The following is a 13,659-nucleotide window of genomic DNA, read 5'->3' as shown; positions in this document are numbered from 1 at the left end:
TTGTTTATTTGAGTTGGATGTTGAAGGTGTGATTTATACATGTTTTTAAATAATTTAAACTGTATATGTATTTTTATCTACAAAAATGTTGGGTAAAACATGGGTAGATGAAATAATGGGTGTGTCATGATAGGTGAGTTGGATAAAGGAGATGATCAGTAATATTGATCATGAGTTGAGGGTGACTGGTGAAATTTGAGAGAATCACTTACCCAAAATGTTGGCCCCCGTCATTCAGCAGAGTAGGGATGACAACCATGGACTATTCTAGATGGTCTGTGGAACACTAGCAGGCCCGCAACCTGTAGGTGTAATGAACTATATGTTCATTTGGAGTACTCTAAAAACCAATTGACATGTATGACAGGGGTGAATACTGTCAATAATACTGTCAATAAATAAGAGCTATGAATTTAGCCCCTGTTGTATAAACCCTGGTGATGGTGTGACCTTGTGTCTATTCCTTAGGATGAATCCTTAGGAAGGAGTGATAGTTGATTCTTAGGGTAAACCCTTAAGAAATAAATAAGATAATGGGGTTGGGGTAATTTGGTTGATTGATTGATGTTTAAGTACAATAAATTTATTTATTGTGGGTTGAAAACCCTATATGCTCACCAGGCTTCCAAGCCTGACCCACTCAGCTTTTTATGATTACAGGTAGTGGACCCTGAGCATAGTCGGATGATGATGATGAGTGATTTATGGATTATAGGCCAGTAGTTATAAATAACTGTTGTAAGGCTTATAATGTCTTGTTTATGCTTTTGATCTGTATCGGAACATGACATCCCGAGGTTTTAATATAAAAGGAAATTATATATTTCTTAAAGAAAGGTTTTGATAAACATTATCTTGTTTTATATTGGGGACCTATTCCGCAATATCTTTTGAAAATATTTCTCTGATTTTATTTTAAAAAGCATAAATTAAATCGGTCTTTTCTGGCCGAGAAATTAGGGGATGTCACAGTGGGGCCCTCTACAGTTTTCACATCCCACTCTAATGGCATGGATGAATTGGTCCATCTTAGTCATTCTTCTATCCATGCTTTCTAATTTTGCCATCATTTCCGCCATGTCATCCGAAATAGCATTCACCATCCCTCTAGTTGAGTCATTTCTTGGGTTATGATATTCTCTAGAGTGTTTAGAGAATTCTTCAATTAGCTCTTTTATCACCGGGGGTGGCTTCTTTATGAGTGGTCCTTGCGAATCAAGGAGCTGCCTAGTTGTTACATTCACTCCATCATAGAAAATGAAAACTTCTTGTTAACTGTTTAGATCATGGTGTGGGCAGTTCCTTAGTAGGCCTTTGTATCTCTCCCATGCCTCATAAAGTGACTCTCCAGCTTGTTGCTCAAAATTTGCTATGGCCTTCTTCAATTTTGCTATTTTTGATGGAGGCCAAAATTGATCGATAAATTCCTCACGCATTTTAGTCCAAGTAGTAATGGATCCTGGAGGGAGTGATTTCAACCAATCTTTCACGGCTCCCTTAAATGTGACCGGTAACATACGAAGCAAAACAGTATCACGAGTCACATTAGGAACATTGAAGTAGTCGGCTATGTCCTTGACCTCGTCAAGATGCTTGTATGCGTCTTCGTGATCCTTCCCGAAGAATGGGATTTCCTTAAGTTGAGAAAGTATGTGGCCCTTATGTTCAAAGGTGGCAGTTACGGGAATCGCGGATTGCACGAGTCCTGGGTCGGTATCGTCATGCATCCTTTTCTTCCATTCACCCATGGGAACTTCATCGATGTTAGCCATGGTGTTAGCTAGTTCGCCTTCTAAGTCGCTTCCTTCTATGTCAGATTCGCTTCCTTCCCTTTCGGTTTCGTACTCGGTTTCTTCCTTCGTGTTGCTGGATTCTCTAACTTTCTGGCCCTTTTTCTTGCTAAAAGCTTATTTGAGGCTCTTAAATGGTGACTTCTTTGCTGTTGAAGATGATTCTACGGTTTTGTTCCTGTCCTTCCGAAGAGCTGATTCCAGGTTTGCGAGTGGTGGGATCAAGGGTGTGTCTGATCCTCAGGTCATAAAATACTTGAAAGAAAACAAGAAACACGCGTAAAAAGAACAAAAATGAAATAAAAAATGAAACTGAAAAATTGCCTTGGACTCGTCGAGTAGCTTCGACTGCACTCGACGAGTTCAAGGTTAAGACAGAAAAAAATTTAACAAAAATCCTAAAAACAGAAAAACTTAATACTTAAACCTAATAACTAAATTACTAAAGCAGTAACTTTGTGCAAGATAGATCTCACACAAAGGATCGATAACACTAGCGATTAGAATTAATTTTTGAACCGTTCCCCGGCAACGGCGCCAAAAACTTGATGTGTGTTAAACGAACTAGTTTTAATCCTACTAACTTAGACACAGAAACAAACACACGAAAGGCAGTGTACCTATCGATTAGCAGCTTAGTTCAGGTAAGTAGGGTATCGAACACAGGGAACGGTAAACAATTAAGATTATTACTAATATTATCTAAATAAAACAAGTAAAAAGAAGGGTTTTTCTCTAGTTTTACAAGACTACAAACTTAAGCAACTACTTAAACTCTTTAACAAAGGACAATTAACAACAAAGGAGAAACCAAAAGACAACTAGATTCAATCAATTTAAAGAGACTTCCGTTTAGATTCGATTCACTTATTCCTATGGTTGATTATATGGCAAGTGCAATGGATTAATTGGCATTGGCTACCGATTAGTGTGATTAGGTTTACGTTCTCTATTACTAATCCTTAGAAAACAAATTAATTTAAGCAATGATCAAGTGATTAAACTAATAAATTTCCTAGTTTATTGATTCAGGTTAAGTAAGACTTGTAGTTAGCTAATCAAATTACTAATTTAATTAACTTCTTGTTGATGGTTCGTCACACAAGCTCACACATTAACTTACCTATTTTCTAGTTAGCCCTAGTTTCACGTTCGCTGTTCCTAGGCATATAACAATGTTTTCACATAAATCATATGAGATAAGCAATTAAGAGATGTTTATGCAGCTTAATATACTTGTAATTAACAGAAAATAGTTGTTGTTAACACATAAGGTTCTTTAACAAGCTTAACAAAACAAAACTCACCAAATTAAATTAATCCAACCATAAAATCAAGCCATATTCATAAATTCATCTATCCTAAACAGAAGATATGAGTTTTAGCTCATATCTACAACAAATAACAACATAAATTCAAATTCTAATGATTCAAACATGGTTCAAAACAAAGATTAAGAAAAAGAAGAATAATTATTTGACTTTGATCTCTTCTAAATTGCTTCTTAGGTTGAATTCTCGAAAACTAGAGCTCCAAGAACCCTTCTGGCCTCCAAAAATCGTCCAAGGCTTCCCCCATTAGTTAAGGTTCGAATGAGAAGCGTTTCTATATATATATATATATATATATATATATATATATATATATATATATATATATATATATATATATATATATATATATATATATATATATATATTCTTAAAACAGGGGCAACTCGGCGAGTCCAGTGACCGACTCGACGAGTCCATCACTTCAAATCCGTGGACGGCAAGTCAGCGTAAAGAATCGCGAAACTTCTGACTAACCCGTTGAGTTGATGGCCAACGCGTCGAGTCCATTTGGAATCAACATTTTCTCAAAACACGAAAGTCGTCTGAAATTGTGTCTAGTTTTTAGAACATTTTGAATATCATCAATCGGAGTTACGGTTCATGAGATATGTCTAAAACACGAACGAGGGGTCAAGCTGTCCAGCAACATCCTTCTTTCTTTAAAATCCAAGATCCAAGCTTCCAATTGCTAAATCCGCTTCATTTTCCTTCCGATCATGTCTTTTAGGCTACAAATACATTTTACACATATTTAAGTACCTTTTGTTTATAATTTTCAATAAAATAGCCAAAGAGTATTAAGATTTAACACAAAATATATGACTAATTATGCACATATCAGGTGGTTTAATGGGTGTCCACTCTCACCCCTTCCTTGACTGGTGGAGGGTCGTTAGCCGAACGGGTAGGATAGGACATTAATTCTCCCTCATTAAAAGTATAATGATAAATATGAAGTAACTAAACTTTTATTAAATTCCCAATCTTAGTTACTTTAGGAAAATGTGAAAATGGTGCCAATCCATGAAATTACCCTTTGCACCTTGTTAAGTCGTTAGTGGAGCGTGTGTGGTTAACCGGAATACTAATCTGGGACTGACAATGTGTGGCAAAGGGTAGCTTGATGTTAATCATATATCAGTAGAGCGTGTGTGGTTAACTGGCACATTGATTAGGTGATTTGTAACATTAGGTGTACCAAGCTAATTTGCATGGTTATTCAAACCTTGTTTGTGATCCTCGACACCCAGTCACAAACTTGAAGGGAACAATCGAGATTTAAACATGCCATTGAAAAGTTCAATGAATCTCAAAGAATCTAGGAATTTCAATCCAATTAAAACTTAATAAGTTATTTCGTTTTTCATGGTGGAAATTGGTAAATCGTCATTTACCTACCTTCAAATCTTTTACAATTGGATTACGGCATCCCTATTTGCAATTGTAGAATATTGTGTTGGGTCCTAGCCTTAATATTTTATTTGGGTGTAATATTAAGGATTATCATCTAACCTAAACCTTGTTCTTATTCCTTTTTTAGATGTCTATCCCAAACAATGCCTCCAACCCAATCCCTTCAGGCACTTTCTCCCTCATGAACCTATGTGGGAGGGTCATTTTCGATGGCTCAAATTTCAATGACTGGATTCGGAACATCCGAATGGCTATTCGTTATGAGGACAAATAATATATCCTAGATAAAGAGCTTAAGTAGATTGATGTCACCACTGCTACTCCCGAACAAATCGTTGAACGCACTACTCATGAGAGGGATGCGACAAAGGTGTCGTGTCTAATGATTGCTACCATGACTGCTGAGCTGCAGAAGTCCTATGAGGACTACTATCCTTTTGAAATGTATCAAGACTTGACGGAAATATACCATCAAAGTGCTCGGCAGGAGATGTATGAGATCATTGCCTCCATGATCACAACCAAGATGAAGGATGGTGAACCCATCATGGCCCACTTGCAAAATATACAGAGATTTGTGGACCGCTTGCTTAAATTCAATGTCAATTTTGATGAAGAGTTGGCCATAGATATTATTCTACACTATTTACCTTCTTTTTATGATCATTTTCGTATGACCTATCATATGAACAATGAGGAGGTCACTCTTAGCAAGATTCAAGGCCTTCTGAGAACTGCAGAAAGCAACTTGAAAGGCAAGTCGGTTGTGTCTACTCCTACTACTACTTCTGACCCTGTTCTGGCAATCGGACACGGGAAGGGAAAGAAGAGGAAGGCTCCCTACAAGATCCGCAAGGTAAAGTCTCTTGATGGATCCTCTTCCAGTGGGACCAAAGTTTGTTCTGCTAATCCCTCTTCCAATCTGAAGGATGCAGAGTGCTTCCATTATCATGAAAAAGGGCACTGGAAATGAAGTTTCCCCAAGTACTTGCCAGACATAATGGATGGCAAGATCAAGCCCTCCTTTGCAGGTATTTACACTATTCAATCTAATAACTCATCACATTCTAATTCTTGGGTCCTTGATACAGGTTTTGGATTTCACATTTGTTCTGATTTGCAGGGACTAAAAAGAAGTAGGGATGTGGAGCATGGGGAGATAAACTTAATCATGGGAAATAGGAAAGTGTCGCTTGTAACCAAGATTGGAGTTTATTCTTTATTTCTTAGTAATGGTTTAGATTTAGATTTGAATAATTGTTGTTACTCAGCTGATATGGCGAGAAATATTATTTCCTTTCACAGTTTGTATAAACAAGGTTTTACCTTTTCTTTTAATAATGAAATTGGTGGTATTAATGCTTATTATAATGGTGTATTTTATTTTGAAGCATTAGCTTGCAATGGTATATATGAAATTGTGATGGTTGTAGATAACTTAAGAAATAAGGTGTTACACATTGATTCTCCCAATGATTTGGCCAAGGCATGCTTGTGGCATTGTCGTCTTGGACATGTCAACAAGAAGCACATAGCCCAGCTCCAAAAGGATGGAGTCTTGGAGTCATTCGACTTGAAGTCGGATGACACTTGCGAATCTTGTTTACTTGGAAAGATGACCAAGTCACCCTTCACTGGTTCTTGTGAAAGGGGTGAAGGTCTGTTGGATCTCATACACACTGATGTCTGTGGACCATTCAGAACCGCCACAAGTGATGCTAACCGCTTCTATGTGACTTTCACTGATGATTACAGTAGATATGGCTATGTCTAATTAATCAATCATAAGTCAGAAACATTTGAAAATTTCAAAGAGTTTAAGCAAGAAATGGAGAATCAATCGGGCAGGAAGATAAAGATGTTGCGATCCGATCGAGGAGGAGAGTATCTTAGTATCGACTTCATTGACTATCTTAAGGAATGTGGAATTTTTTCACAATTGACGCCACCTAGGACACCACAGCTTAATGGCGTGGCTGAAAGGCCAATCGAACCTTGCTAGACATGGTTCGTTCCATGATGAGTCGAGCTTCGTTACCTATCTCATTCTGGGGGTATGCCTTAGAGACTGCCTCCATATCCTTAATCTAGTCCCTACCAAAAAGGTTTCCAAAACACCTCACGAGATGTAGACAGGGAAGGTTCCCTCGTTAGACCACATCAAACTTTGGGGTTGTGCGGCTTTCGTGAGACGTGAGACTCACGACAAGCTCGAACCTCGAAGTGAGCGATGTATTTTCATCGGCTATCCACAAAAGTCCTTTGGATATCTCTTCTATACACCGAGTGACAATGTTATCTTCGTGGCGAGGAGAGGAGTCTTTTGTGAGAGAGAGAGCTCATATGCCATGGGGACAGTGGGAGGCAAATTGACCTTGAAGAGATTCAAGAATCAAGCGGTGAAGGAACCTCAAACACTAGCACTCCACCAAAGGAGGAAACTCCGGTTGAGCCAATTGATGAATTCGTACCTCTAAGGCGTTCCAGTAGAGTTAGTGTTCCACTTGTGCTATATGGTTTTCATATAACAGCTGAAGGTGATACATTTATCAGTGATAGCACACTTGTAAATTTGGATGAACCTAACAATTACAAGGAAGCCATGGTAGACCCCGAGTCTGCAAAATGGAAAGAGGCTATGGACAGCGAGATTCAGTCGATGTATGACAATCAAGTTTGGAACATGGTTAACAATGTACCGAGTCGTAAGACAGTCGGGTGCAAATGGATCTTCAAGAAGAAGACCGACATGGATGGGAAAGTACACACATGTAAGGCGCGACTGGTTTCGAAGGGCTTTACTCAAACTCATGGAGTTGACTGTGATGAGACCTTCTCACCAGTAGCGAAGATTAAATGTATAAGGGTTATGCTAGCCATAGCTGCATTTCATGACTATGAAATATGGAAAATGGGTTATGCTAGCCATAGTTGCATTTCATACCATCTATAAAGGAGCCTATGGAGATTTTCTGCGATAATGAAGGGGCGGTTGCCTTAACCAAGGAACCGAGAGATCATGGCAGATCCAGGCATATCGACAGAATGTACCACTTCATAAGACATCAAGTAGAAGAAGGACACCTCGTGGTAAAGGGGATATCGTCAGAGGACAACCCAGCAGATCCACTTACAAAGGGACTGACTAGGGTTAAGCACTTGCAGCATGCAAGGGGCATTGGGCTAACGGACGATATTAGTTTTAGCGGTTAGATAAATAAAAACTTGTAATAGCTAAATTATAATTGACATTTGATGATTAAATAAAAGGGTTTTTATTTATAAGTAAAGTTACTGTCTTGTGCCAATTATTTACTATTGTTTCACTTTGCATGTTTTGACTTCCAGAATAATTAAATTATTCAAACCATCCACAGTCGATCATACGTTGGAAGTAAGTATGAAAGAAGACTGTCATGAGTTGGCTTGTAGATTGTCTAAGGTGTTAGACATAGCAAAAGTTTGCTACACCATTCATGAGTGCTCATGAAATAAGATTTGAGTATTGGATTAAACCCGCACTCACCTGAATTACTTCATGGAATTTATCACGAGTAATTGTGAGACGATAATATCATATAATCTTCAAACCAAGATATATGAGTTGTTGACTACAAGTTGGTTGTGCATTGATGGCATGAAAACGCATCAGTAACTTGATGTTATAAAACGTGTTATTGTGCATGATTTGATGAGTAGTTAGTACAAGCATATAATGTCGAAGTTTATATGTTCCTTTTATCCTAAGAGGATTAAAATCGATATATTGGGCCCCTCGATGATTCTGTTTTGACTATGTGACGGGCCCGGTCAGAACTAAATTGATGTGTTCAGTTATGTTCTATGTCAGACGAATCGGAAATCGGGAAACAAATTGTAGGACAATAAGTATGACTATGTTCCATGTGTTTGTCCGCATAGATATCTTGAGAACAGAGGAGTATATGATCCCTTATCTAAAGGACGCGTCACTGACTAGGTCAGAGTTCGACAACGGCTTTTGAAAGCTTACAATTGCTAAGTCGGGTCCTGAAGTCACATTGACAGTTATAGTTATTAGACTTACCCAAGTGGGAGACTGTTGGATTTGGTGTCTAAGCCCATAACTATAATTGGGATGTACTTGACCCGATTGTAGCATGGTCCTTTTGGGTTGCCTTCACCAGTGCAATTTGATAGGATGGACTTTTGAGAATAAGGTTGTTTATCATTTATTAATATATTACAAGTATAGTATATTAATATGAAATCATATTATTTAATTAGTATTGATCAATAATTAATTTGGAATTAATTTTGTGGTCAAAAGAGACTAATTAAATATATGGGGATTAATTATGTAAATCAATGATTCTTATAGTGTGTGGGCCAATGATCCATGATTATTTAGATGGGCTAAACCAATGAGATAATCCATGGATAGTCCATGGAGGTTAAACCCATGGAGCATAAGAATGTGAAAGGTCATAGAGCATTAGGGTTTGCATTAATGAAACCCCATCTTAGTAACACTATAAAAGCATACCCCTAGTCCCAAAATCGGCACCCATTCATTTCTAAGAGAGTGAAGTTGATTTTGTGCAAGTAACCTATTCTCTCAAGCCTCCTCTTGCATATTGGTGTTTGTGAACCATTAGAGGCATCACACTTGGGGTGCTCAAGCTTTCAAAGGTCAAGAACTACAAGTCCTTCCAAAAGGTAAGTCATCTAACTAGTTGTATTATTCAATTGTTTAATTGTATGCTAGTTAGGGAGAATGTTTTGGAAAATTTGAAAATGCATGTATAATTAGAGAAAACATAGATCCAAATCATTTAGGGTTGCATGTGCACCATAAGAGTGTTATAGTGCTCAAAAGCACAACACCACATCCCTACTTCTTCTTAGCCCCTGCAAATCAGAACAAATGTGAAAACCACAGCCTGTATGAAGGACCCAAGAACTATCATGTGATGAGTTATTAGATTGAATAGTATAAATACCTGCGAAGGAGGGCTTTATCTTCCCATCCTTGATGTCCTGCATGTATTTTGGGCAGCTTCGTTTCCAATGCCCCTTGTTGTTAAAGCAGAAGCACGTTGCTTCTTTAGGATCAGATGAGGGAGTGGTAGAACCGACTTTACCTTTAGATCCATTTGACGAGGATCCATCATGGGACTTTCCCTTGTGGCTCTTAGAGGGATCTTTCCTCTTCTTCCCTTTTCCATGTCCTACAGCGAGGACGGGGCCAGCAACAGTAGGGGTGGACTCGACGACTTTGCTTTTCAGTCCACTTTCAGCAGTTTTTAACAGACCTTGAAGTTTACTTAAGGTGACTTCCTTCTTGTTCATATGATAAGTCATCTTGAACTGATCATAACAAGGAGGTAAAGAGTGGAGAATGATATCAATCACCAACTCTTCGTAAAAGCGGAAATTCAACTTGAGCAGACGATCCACATACCTTTTCATCCTTTGCAAGTGGCTCGTGATGGACTCTCCATCTTTCATCTTGGTTGTTATCAACGAGGCGACAATCTCGTATCTTTCTTGACGCACACTTTGATGGTACTTTTCCATCAAATCTTGGCACGTCTCATAAGGCCAGTAGTCCTCGTAGAACCGCTGGAGCTCAAGAGTCATAGTGGCTACCATTATACACGACACCTTTGTCGCGTCTTTTTCGTGAGCCTTATACTCATCTATTTCTTCAGCAGAAGCTTTGGTTTCATCTATCTCTTTGAGCTTTTCTTCGAGGATGTATTATTTCTCCTCGTATCGAAGGGCCATGCGAATGTTGCAGATCCAATCATTGAAATTGGACCCATCAAAAGTGACCCTCCCACAAATGTTCAAAGTTTAGATTAGATAAGCAATCCTTAATATAACACCCAAATGAAATATTAAGGCTAGACCAAACACTATAATTCACAATTCGGTAGAAGAATGCCGTAATCCAATTGCAAATTATATGAAGGTAGGTAAATGACGATTTACCAATTCCACCACGAAAAACGAAATGAACAATTAGGTTTTAAATTAAATGAAATTCCTAGATTCTTTTGAGATTCATTGAACTTTTCAATGGCATGTTTAATCTCGATTATTCCCTTCAAATTTGTGACTGGGATACCGAGGATCACAAACAAGGTGTGAATAACCATGCAAATTAGTTTGGCACTCTCGATGTCATTTACCACCTAATCAATGTGCCGGTTAACCACACACGCTCCATTGATCTATGATAATTCTTGAGCTACCCTTCGCCACCCTTTTTAGTCCAAGTTAGTGTGTCGGTTAACCACACACTCCACTAACGACTTCGCAAGGTGCAAAGTGAACTTTCATGGAATAGCATCATTTTCACATTTTTCCTAAAGTAACTAAGATTGAGAATTTATAAAAACGTTTAGTTACTTTATAATATTCATTATACTTATTAATGAGGAATTAATGTCCTATCCTACCCGTTCGGCTAACAACCCTCCAACAATCAAGGAAGTGGTGGGTGAGAGTGGACACCCATTCAACCGGCCATTTTATAGGCAGTTTCCTTATACCCCCCTTATAGATCAGCTTCGTAAATGAGGCCTACTAACGGTAAGACTGACTCGTCTTATATATATATATATATATATATATATATATATATATATATATATATATATATATATATATATATATATATATATATATATATATATATATATATATATATATATATATTATAATAGTATAAGGGTTGTATTTTAAACTTTTAAAACACTAGGGTTTTAGAATTTAATATTTTAAAAGTAAAACTTTTAATCAAATTTTAAATTCCAAAACTTGAGGGCAAATTTTGAAACTTTTCAAAACTTCTAGATCAAATTTTAAATAATTAAACTAATCACATAATTATTGACATTATCTTAAAATTTGACCATTGCCTTTCAAGTAGATGAGGATATTCATTACCATAACAAAAAAATTCGAATTTTAACAGTTAAAACAATTTAAGGTAATGATCCTTATCTAATTTAGGCTTAAAATCTGAAAAATATGCCAACAAACGATTCGCCACATCGTGTCATGCCATAACATGTCGTGTTAGACCAACACATCGTGTTCATCAGGCAGAGTCCAAAAACAATTTTTTCAGCTTTGAACAAATCACAAATGCATCAAATATAACAAAAAAACACCCTAAGCTCTGATACCAATGATGGGTTTTGAGCATTACAACACTCCTATGGTGCACATGCAACCCTAATTGCTTTGGATCTAGGTTTTTCTCAAGTTATACATGCAAATCAATTATCCAAAGCAAGAACCCTAATCTAGCATACAATTTTTGGATTTAATATACAAACTAGGGTTAGAAGAATACCTTTCTTGTTGATAGGTTGATCTTGACCTTCAAGAGCTTAGTGCCTCAATTGTTGCACCTCTAAAGGAGTCACAAACACCACTTAGCAAAAGATGAACAAGAGAGAGAGAGAGAGAGAGAGAGAGAGAATGGAGGCTATCAATATCGGCTAGGGTACTTCTATGAAGCATAGGGGCCGAAAACTGGTAGCCAAGGGGTCCTTATATAGTTGAGCTATTACTAGGGTTTTCAGTTGGAAACCTTAATTCCCTTTCTTAGGCCCTAAGCAACACATGGACTCCCCACATGAAAAGCCTTGGACGAAATCTTTATGGACTCCCATAGATTTTTCGTCTACCCCTTATCAATGGGGTCCATTAGCCCAAACTACAACTATTACTGATTTTTATAATCAGTCCACGTTCTTTTAATCAGTCTCTTTTGATCACTAAATTAATTCCAAATTAATTTCTAATCAACACTAATTAAATAATATGATTTCTCAATTAATATATTATTTTTATAATATATTAATAAATCATTTATCAACCTCTTTCTCATAATTCATCTAGTCAAGTTGCTATGGTGAAGGTAACACAAAAGGACCATGCTACTATCGGGTCAAGTACATACCAATTAGAGTTATGGGCTTAGACACCTAATCCAACAGGATCTTCAAGGTCCAACAAGAAAAGCAAATTCTCAAAGTCTGGTTCTAAGAAGTTCGGAGGAGGGGGAGGTGAAGCAAGATGGTGTGAGCAGTGTAAAAAGAAGCACTTTGGAAAATGTGACGGGGATGTGACTTTTTACAAATGTGGGAAGACTGGGCATTGCCAATGAGTGTACATCCAGCAAGAGGGTGTGTTATGGATGTAACGAAGAAGGGAATATTGCAAAGGAATGCCCGAAGAAGAAAAAGGCAGGTAGACCTAATGTTCCGCTGAGGCCAAAGGCAAGAGCATTCCAGATGACCCTGGAAGCAGCAAAGGATGCAACAGATGTCGCTTCAGGTACCTTTCTTGTAAATGGATTGCCTGCCAATATATTGTTTGACTCTGGAGCAAATTACTCCTTTATATCGCATAAATTTGGTGGAGGACTAGCATTGTCTGTAGATAAACTTGATAATGCTCTAGTTGTAGAAGTTGTCAGTGGCAAATTCATACCTGTTAGTTATTGCATTAAAAACATCGTCATTGACTTGAACGAGAATAAATTCCACGAGGACTTATTTCCCATTAAGTTAAACAGTTTCGACATCGTACTAGGAATGGATTGGCTTAGTGCGAACGATGTCGAGATACTATACAGAAAGAAGATGGTGAGAGTTAACCCACCTGGAAAAGAGTCGTTTATAGTGTACGGGGACAAACTTAGAGTGAATTCTGGAATCAATTCCCTGATGAAAGCCATAAAATGTTTATCCAAAGGATGGACATCATACTTGGCATTTGTGATCGATGCAAAGAAGGAAAAGAAGGAGATCCAAAGAATACCAATGGTGTGTGACTATCCGGAAGTCTTTCCCGAAGACCTTCATGGATTGCACCCTGATAGACAAGTGGAGTTTCAAATAGACTTGTTGCTGTAATCGACACCAATAGCAAAAGCACCATAGCGGTTAGCACAGACATAGATGAAGGAGCTTATGATGCAACTTCAGGAATTGTTGGAAAACGGTTTCGTCAGACCTAGTTCATCACCCTTGGGAGCTCTGGTGTTATTCGTGAAGAAGAAGGATGGAAGCATGATGATGTGAGTAGATTATAGAGAGCTGAACAAGGCAACGGTGAAA

General features: G+C 37.8%; 1 non-coding gene across 1 annotated transcript; it reads left to right on the top strand.

Moving 5' to 3' along the window:
• Positions 1 to 1,281: 1,281 nt before the first annotated feature.
• On the top strand, positions 1,282 to 1,388 carry LOC145151763 (small nucleolar RNA R71). The gene has a single exon (XR_013732319.1). It is a non-coding gene; the product is annotated as a small nucleolar RNA R71 (small nucleolar RNA).
• The last annotated feature ends 12,271 nt before the right edge of the window (positions 1,389 to 13,659 follow it).

Source organism: Lactuca virosa, chromosome 1 (assembly GCF_052849685.1).
Source record: "Lactuca virosa cultivar CGN04683 chromosome 1, Lactuca_virosa_CGN04683_v6, whole genome shotgun sequence".
Taxonomy (NCBI): domain Eukaryota; kingdom Viridiplantae; phylum Streptophyta; class Magnoliopsida; order Asterales; family Asteraceae; genus Lactuca; species Lactuca virosa.
The sequence above is the reverse complement of the archived record's forward strand: the minus strand, read 5'-3'. Positions and strand labels throughout refer to the sequence as shown.